The sequence below is a fragment of the Acomys russatus genome, chromosome 16 (assembly GCF_903995435.1).
Source record: "Acomys russatus chromosome 16, mAcoRus1.1, whole genome shotgun sequence".
Classification (NCBI taxonomy): Eukaryota; Metazoa; Chordata; class Mammalia; order Rodentia; family Muridae; genus Acomys; species Acomys russatus.
The window spans coordinates 15,835,235-15,844,266 of NC_067152.1; positions in this window are offsets into that span (position 1 = coordinate 15,835,235).

Below are 9,032 nucleotides of genomic sequence, written 5' to 3' on the forward strand. Positions count from 1 at the left end.
CTCACCTCTAGTGACTAACTATAGCAAGCTGGTCGCCCACCCCCCCATCCTAATGGCTTCACAGATTCCCAAAAATAGTTTGGAGAACAACATTCAAGACAGGAGCCTGCGGGGCACATCTCAGATTGAAACCACAACAGGTGTCACAGAGACAGGACCTGACCCCAGACTAGAAATGTCTCTCCAAGACCCAGTCATCGCCACGACTCTGCACAGGACACACAGGCCTACACTGTCCATTCACAGTAGCCCTAGGCACTTCCCTGTCCAGTGTCTGTATCTAAAACCCAGCTCATCTGCAGTTTCTGAAAAGGCCAGCTCCTATGTGTGGGGAGGGCTTCGCCCTGGCATCATGGTGACCTTGAACGTACTCAGGTGAACTTGAAAGGTAGTCTTGGCAGAACACCCTATGATCTTCTTGGATCTGGGAGGCCTTCAATGGAGTGCTAGGGGTCCTTCTTCTAGCAGTCTGGAGAAGCTATCAGACAGTTTCTCGTTTCTCAGGGCTTCTGCGGGGGAGGTGGGAGGAAGCAGAGAACTTCCTGTCCGGCCCCATCAAACCATTACTTTAGAATACAGAAGCCCAGAGGCAGCTTCCTAGCCCATTCCTCAACCATGTTCACTGTGGTCTTCTGGCGCCTTCAGTGTCAGTGCTGGACCCTTTCTGGTTTATATGACAAAAATCAAGGGGACCTGGCACCTTTGGCTTATTTGTTTTGTTTAGGCAGGGTCTCTTAAGAAAAATCCCAATCTGGCCTCAAACTCTGTAAATAACTGAGGATGACTTTGACCGTTTTTTTTTTTTTGAGACAGGGTTTCTCTGCATAGCCTTAGCTGTCCTGGACCCACTCTGTTGACCAGGTTGGCCTTGAACCCACAGAGATCCACCTGCCTCTGCCTCCCGAGTGCTGGGATTAAAGGCATGTGCCACCACCTCCGGGCTTTATTACACTTCTCTCTCTCTATCTCTTTTTTTTTTTTTTTTGGTTTTTCGAGACAGGGTTTCTCTGTGTGTAGCCTTGGCCATCCTGGACTCACTTGTATTACACTTCTCTTAATAGCATTGATTTATTTATTGTGTATGTATGGGCCTGTGCATTCTTGTGGAAGTCAGAGGACAACTTTTGGGAGCTGGTTCTCACCTTTGTTTGTTTTTGTTCTTTTGAGACAGGGTTTCTCTGTGTAGCCCTGGCTGTCCTGGAACTCAATCTAGAGACCAGGCTCGCCTTGAACTCCGATCTGCCTGCCCCTGCCTCCTGAGCGCTGGGATCAAAGGCGTATGCCACCACTACCACCCCTCTGGCTTGGTTCTCGCCTTTGTAGTAGAGTTCTGTAACTTATTTGGGGCTTTGGGATCAAATTCAGGTCATTAGGTTTGGTGGTAGGCACTTTTCCTTGCTGAACTATGTCACCAGCCCCTAAGTGGCTCCAAGTAAGCATACTGATCCAATCAGCCAGGAGCTGGCCTAGATTGTGTGTTTGTGAGCTAGCATCCCATGCTTTTGTTTCTGTCACCACACGAGAGTGTGCCTAATAGTAATTGAATAGATTTGTCCTTCCAAGGCTCAAGCCCCACCCACTCCCTCTTAGAGACAAGGTCTCATTGTAGCCAAAGCTGTCCTCGAAGTTGCTATATAGGAGATGGGGTGGTGGTGTTCCCCTTTAATCCCAGCGCTTGGGAGGCAGAGGCAGGAGGATCTCTGTGAGTTTGAGGCCTGCCTGGTCTACAAAGTGAGTCCAGGACAGTGAGTCCAGGGCCCCACACAGAAACTCTGTCTCAAAAACAAAACAAGTCAGGTGTGGTGGCACATGCCTTTAATCCCAGCACTTGGGAGGCAGAGGCAGGAGCATTGATGTGAGTTTGGGGCCAGCCTGGTCTACAAAGTGAGTCCAGGACAGCCAAGGCTAACACAGAGAGACCCTGTCTCGAAAAACTAAAAAACAAGAACAAACAAACAAACAAAACCTCAAACAAACAAAAACAAAACAATTACAAAACCTAAATAAAACAAAAACAAAAAAAACCTCCCTTACCTAGTTATTTGCTACTTTTCCAAATTCCTCTCCCCTTGAGCCTCAGCTAGCACTCGGCTCTTCCTGCCACCCTGTCCAGCGTGACATCTTTGGACTTGAATTGGTTAGGTTGCCAGCTCCTTCTAAGCTCATGGTACCACTTTTCTTTTCCTGTTAACTCTTCTGACCCTGCAGTCTCACACACTGTGTGAGTCAGAGCCGGAAATGACTGGGGGCGGCAGAAGCAGACCGTGCAGAACAAGCTCATGCATGGCCAGTTTATATTGACCGTGTGTGGCACCCCTGGCTAGAACTGCTGAGTTTTGGCTGTTTTTGTTTTTGAGACAGAGTCTCAATATGTAGCCCTGCTGCCTGGCCGGGAACTTGCTGCATAGATCATGCTGGCCTCAAACTCACAGAAACTCACCTGCCTCTGGGAGAGGTGAGATTAAAAATGGACACTATCAATCATGCTGGCTGGGAAAATCTGTTGTTTGGTTTTGTTTGATTGTTTGCTGTAGTAGTTGTTGTTGTTTTTTCTGAGACAGGGTTTCTCTGTGTAGCCTTAGCTGTCCTGGACTGGCTTTGTAGACCAAGTTGGCCTTGAACTCACAGAGATCCTCCTGCCTCTGCTTCCTCAAGTGCTGGGATATCAGGTGTGAGCCACTGTGCCTGGTGAAAAATCTGTATTTTTTTTTGTTTTGAAAATCTGTATTTTTTTACATTTACTTATCGTGTGTGTGTGTGTGTGTGTTTGTGTATGTATGTGTGTGTATGTGTATGTACGTACGTATGTAAGTATGTATGTATGTAAGCCACAGCACAAATGTGGAGATCAGAGAATAACATATGGAGGCTGCTCCCTTCTTCCAGCTTGTGAGCCCTGGGGATCAAACTTAGGCCATCAGGCTTGGCGGCATCATCTTACCAGGCCACTTCTGACGAGGTCCTTACAAAATTCTGCTTTCTGGTCTGAGAAGATAATTTCAGTTGGTAAAGTGCTTGCCGTGTGAACCCGTAGATGTGAGTTCCATCCCATCCCCCAACACCATGTAAAAAAGTCAGGTGTGGTGGCATACGGTTCTAAACCCAGCACTGGGGACATGGAGATGACACATCCTTCAGGCTTGCTGGCTAGCCAGTCTAATCGATACAGTGAGAGATAATGAGATACCTTTCAATTTTAATATTTAATAACTTATTTAAATATTTAGTAAATAATAATAATAGTTATTATTAGTTTTTTGGGACAGGGTTTCTCTGTAGCCTTGACTATTCTAGACTCACTTTGTAGACTGGGCTGGCCTCGAACTCACAGAGATCCGCCTGCCTCTGCCTCCTGAGTGCTGGGATAAAGGCGTGGCGTGTGCCGCCACACCTGGCCTGTTCTTTTTTTTTTTTAAAGATTCATTTATTTATTATGTATACAGTGTTGTGCCTGCATGTACACCTGTAGGCCAGAAGAGGGCATCGAATCTGGCATCGGATCACACTATAGATAGTTGTGAGCCACCATGCGGTTACTGGGAATTGAATTCAGGATCTCTGGAAGAGCAGTCAGTGCTCTTAACCTCTGAGTCATCTCTCCAGCCCAAGGGTAGTGGTTTTTTTGTTTTGTTTTGTTTTTGGTTTTTTTTTGAGACAGGGTTTCTCTGTGTAGCCTTAACTGTCCTGGACTCATTTTGTAGACAAAGCTGGCCTTGAATTCACAGTGATCCACCTGCCTTTGCCTCCTGAGTGCTGAGATTAAAAGCATGCGCCACTGCCCGACTAAGGGTAGTGTTTTTAAAAGCCAAAAAAAGCACAATTATATCGATCTTAGATGAGGTCAGAGTAACCTTGCAACATTTATTTTGATAGAGTCTAATTATTTCAGACACAAAATGACAATTAATTTTGATTTATACCCTTTCCAGCTATTTTAGCTTATGTGGTTTGTATACTCATTACTTATTTTGGTTAATACATCTGGACCATGGTCAGGGTCACGGAAATCCCAGATGTGTTGCCAAGGCAGACCTGGTTGTTGGAGGGATCGGGTAGAGGGCTGAAAGTGTCTAAGCAGATGCAAAATGGAGTCAGGGTAGCCTCAGCAAGTCATTAACCTTTCTGAATAACCATCATGATTTGGGCAACAGAAATTATATATGTTTTGCTAATTCACTTTCATTTTTTGAAAGGAATAATTGAAACTGCTTTATGAATGACAGATGTTCTGCAGATGTTACTGCACCTCCTACCTGGGACATATGGGGTGGCTTTTATGTTCTAGTTTATACAGTCGCCTACTTACCTGGGTATAACAGGTTTCTCCCCTCCCTCCTTCCATCCTTTCCTTTCTTTCTTTCCCTTTCACTTTCTTTCTTTTTCTTTGAGACAGGTTCTCACTTTTCAGCCCTGACTGGCCTGGAACTCATTATGTAGAACAGGCAGGCCTCAAACTCAGAGATCCCTGCTTCTGCTTCCTAAGTGTGAGATTAAAGACGTATTGCCACTATGTGTGGCCCTTTTGGTTTTCTAGGTTAGTAGTGAGCAAGCTCCAGGATCCTTCTGTCTCCATTTCTTTTCTTTTTTAAGATTTTTATTTATTTTATGTATGAGTGCTCTATCTGCATGTACACCTGCAGGCCAGAAGGCATCAGATCTCATTCTAGATGGTTGTGAGCCACCATGGGATTGCTGGGAATTGAACTCAGGACCTCTAGAAGAGCAGACAGTGCTCTTACCCACTGAGCCATCTCTCCAGCCTTTTTTTTTCCCCCCCAAGACAGGGTTTTTCTTGTAGTCCTGGCTTTCCTGGACTTGCTTTGTAGACCAGGTTGGCCTCAAGCTCACAGAGATCCGCCTGCCTCTGCCTCCCGAGTACTGGGATTAAAGGCGTGCGCCACCATGCTTGGCTGTTTCTTGAATGCTGGGGCTACAGGGATTTGACAGACCACACCAGCCTATTATATGGGTATAGGATCTGGACTCAGGTCCTCATGGTTGTACAGAAGGTGCTCCTAACTGATGAGCCGTCTCTTCGGTGCCACTGAATTACAATTCTAATGGAAGAGTGGTGAAGGCATGGCAACAGGAACAGCTGAGAGTTCACATGCCAAACCCTAAGCAGGAGGCAGAGAGCACACTGCGGATGGGAGGGGCTTTTGAAGGTTCAAAGCCCACTCCTCCAAAACCATACCTCTTAATTCTTCCTGAAGGTTCCATCAACTGGGGACCAAGTGTCATGAGCCTATGAAGGCCATTCTTACTCAAGTCACCACAGGGTATGTCACCACATCCAGAGGCTCTATAATTTTTCTGTTTTTCCTTCCACCCAAAAATATCTGACTTAGAATTTATCACCAAGTCTGTTTGCCCTGCTGAAGGACAGCGACCATGGGTGGAGACTCACAGCTTCTTTTATGTCACTGACAAACACAACCACCACACTTTTTAAGTGCTACACTTTACATTTTATTTTAAAACAAGCAGGCATAACGTCGACATATCAAATGCTTCTCCTTACATTTCTGCTTGTAGGCACTCGTCGCAGGATACAGACCCGACTCAACGGAAGCAATTAACGTAAGAGTGATGGCCAGTGGTAGACAGTAGTACTGTGCTCAGAGCAGGGATAAACGTGCAAGAAGCTGGTTGGCTGCTCCAGAGGACACACTGAGCATCTTCAATGCTGTGGGTTAAGGGGTGTGAGTAGCTGGCTCTTGTGAGAGGGTCAAGGATCCAGCCAGGCTGCCCTAAACTCGTACGGAGCAGAAGGCCAGTCTAGTCAGCTGCTTCATCCAAATGCTCAAGCTGTAAGGAACACTAGCATAGCCCAGAGCCCAGCAACGGAAGCCCCGTAAGAGGCAATCACCACCTAAGAGCACACAGTGCTGTCTAAGCCTGCAGTTTTCTTGGCCTGCCCATCCATTCAGGATGCTGTCCTGCTTGGACACTGTCAGAGAAAACAAACAAACAACAAAAACCCAGGAAACAATATAACTTCCAAACTCTGTTTCAACATTCTGTGTCAGTCACCAGAGATCGAATTCCTTTCCTGTTCAGTGTATTCTGTGCTGGCTCCTCGTTTAATGTGAGTAGCCCAGGTTATCCTTATAGAGACCGAGGAACTGTTTTTAGTCTGCTATCAGCGTCATGATTGCGTGCTTTCTGGGTAGCTATATTCTGCAGATGTTCCCAGAGGGCTAAATCTCAGCAGTGTCTGCATTAAAACTTGACTTTCTAATATGCTTTCCTCAAGAATCTTTGGATATAGCCTTTGAGACCAGTAAGCCTCATGTTCCTACACAGCAAACAAGGGGCATCAGAGTAATAAACACATGTGTGTATTTATGGCAAGTAACTGAATTCACAGGGAATTTCCACATTATAGTCACAACATCTTGTGACTATGTTTGGCATTTTACTATACAACAAAAATCCCCCCCTTCCCCCGGAAAGCTGTGAGATAGCTGAGTGTATTCCAAATGGCAACTGAGACTCTCCCCAAAGAAGTATTTTCAGAAAAATACAAGGTTTTGAATGCGTACAAAAATCATTAGAAAGCTGGGCGGTGGTGGCGTATGCTTTTAATCCCAGCATTTGGGAGGCAGAGGCAGGTGGATCTCTGTGAGTTCGAGGCCAGCCTGGTCTACAGATCGAGTTCTAGGACTGCCAAAGCTGTTACTCAGAGAAACCCTGTTTCAAAAACAAAAACCAAACCAAAACCAAAAACCATTAGAAAATCAACTACGTGTCAAATTCATCAAAGAAAGTGCTTCCCAAATGCCTTTTTAAAAAATTTAAGAGCGGGGGCTGGAGAGATGGCTCAGTGGTTAAGAGCGCCGCGGGCTCTTCCAAAGGTCCTGAGTTCAATTCCCAGCAACCACATGGTGGCTCATAACCATCTGTAATGTGAGATGGCTCCCTCTTCTGGCTTGCAGGAGTACATGCAAGCAGAGCACTGTATACACGATAATAAATAAATAAATTAAAAAAAAAATTTAAGAGCACTGACTGCTCTTCCAAAGAACCTAGGTTCAATTCCCAGCACCTGTATGGTAGCTCACAACTGTCTGTAATTCCAAGATCTGACATCCTCACGCAGACATACATGCAGGCAAAACACCAATGATATAAAATAGAAATAAATTATTAAAAAAATACAATCTTGGGGTTGGAGAGATGGCTCAGTGGTGAAGAGCACTGGTTGCTCTCCCAGAGGACCTGAGTTCAACTCCCAGCCTTCACATTGCAGTTCACCTCACACCCTCTTCTGGCCTCCCTGTGAACCATCATGGTGTTAACACATGCAGACAAAACACCCATACACAAACACCATGCTGGCTGGCCTTCAACTCCAAGATCTTCCTGCCTCTTTCTAAGATCACAGATACTGCTACCATACCCAAGGGAGAGCTGGTTTTTAAGCAGTGGCAGTATTACCTACTGGTCCCACACACCACTCAGTGTAGCCCAGTGCAGTCTAACATGCCGCACTGAGAGGTGACAGCACGTGGTTTGTCTTGAGTGCTCGCTCACTCTGCTCCACTAGCTGTGCTCTTACTTCCTTGAAAGTCCATCCGGCAGTCTAAACACTATATTCACAGCAGGGACTACCAATCATTAATAACTAGGCCATTAATTGGGTTAGAATATAAACTTTTTTGTTGTTGTTGAGATATATAGCTAGGCTGGCCTTGAATTCAGCCTCTAGGTATTGGGATTCTAACAGCATATGCTGCCAACTTAATATAAACATGAGTGCTGTTCAAAAAAATAAAGGAGGGGGGGGCTCCTCTGTCCTTCGACCAGGCTCAGGAATTTACCCCTCAATCACACTCCTGGGCCTCCTGGCTCTGAGAGAACCCCTGAGATGCAGAGGGTAGGCCTGAGGGTTCTGGAAACACAAGACATGCTTCAAGGTGAGCCAAAGAGCCTGTGCTGTGGCCGAGCACGTGACTTCATGAGGACTGGGATCAAGTAACAAAACTATCTTTCTTTTGGAATTTCTAGATTACAAAAAAGCAAGAAAAAAATATATACAAACACACATATATATAATCTACTTAACATTTCCTGTCCTAAATGGTTCAGAAGTTTAAAAAGTCACAGAAACCAAATTAACCACTCCCCACCTACCACATTTCTGAATATAAAGTGCTGGTTTCTTGCTTTAATATTTTTATTTTGAACAAAAGTATCATGAAATTATACCTATTCTAGTGAGCTTTCTGATCAGATTATGTATTTAGGTCCACAATAATGTGTAAACTATCATAACCTTTCAAGTTTTCTAGCTAGTGCAAATTAAAAAATCCCACAGTGTACATTAGAAATATTTTACTTTATATTACAGATGAAAATTGCTCTTTCTGACATGCTGGCACAAGTGCTAAGTTAAAACATAAAAAGAACTTTTCTGAGTCAGTCTTCATTACAACTGGGTACACAAATGTCCAAAAGGCAAATACTACAGGTTTTCATAATCTAAAAAAATAAAATAAATAGTTTTCACTATAAAATTTTTATAAATATCAGCTACACATCAGGTTCACGGCTAAGAGTTACAGAAAATCTAAAACATTTAAACTTAGTTCCCTTCCTACTGGATAACTTCTACTCTGAGACAGGAACCCCTGACTCTATTAAAAAAAAAACAAACAAAAAAAACAAAGCACTGAAAACTCTCTAAGGACCGAGAGGAGCTGCCGGGTACTCGGAATTTAAGCCACTAAGTCACATGGTGTGAGGAATGTATTAGGGCAGAAGAGGACAAGAGACGGTTTGCAGCTTTTCCTGAGAACGTGTAAGATATGTTGCTATGGGTTTAAACAGAACAGAGGGGTCTCACGGTGAGTCAGTATATATGTAAAGTACAGAGCCCTGGTAGTAAGCTGCCACCGCCTAACGTGTAACTCGCAAACACCAAGACCTATAAACTGTATTCAAACAAGGCACAGGCCTATCCATTTATCCGAATGCTGGGTAAACTGGTGCCTAAAAGGGTGAGCCGTATGTAGCAAAACCAAGTGCTG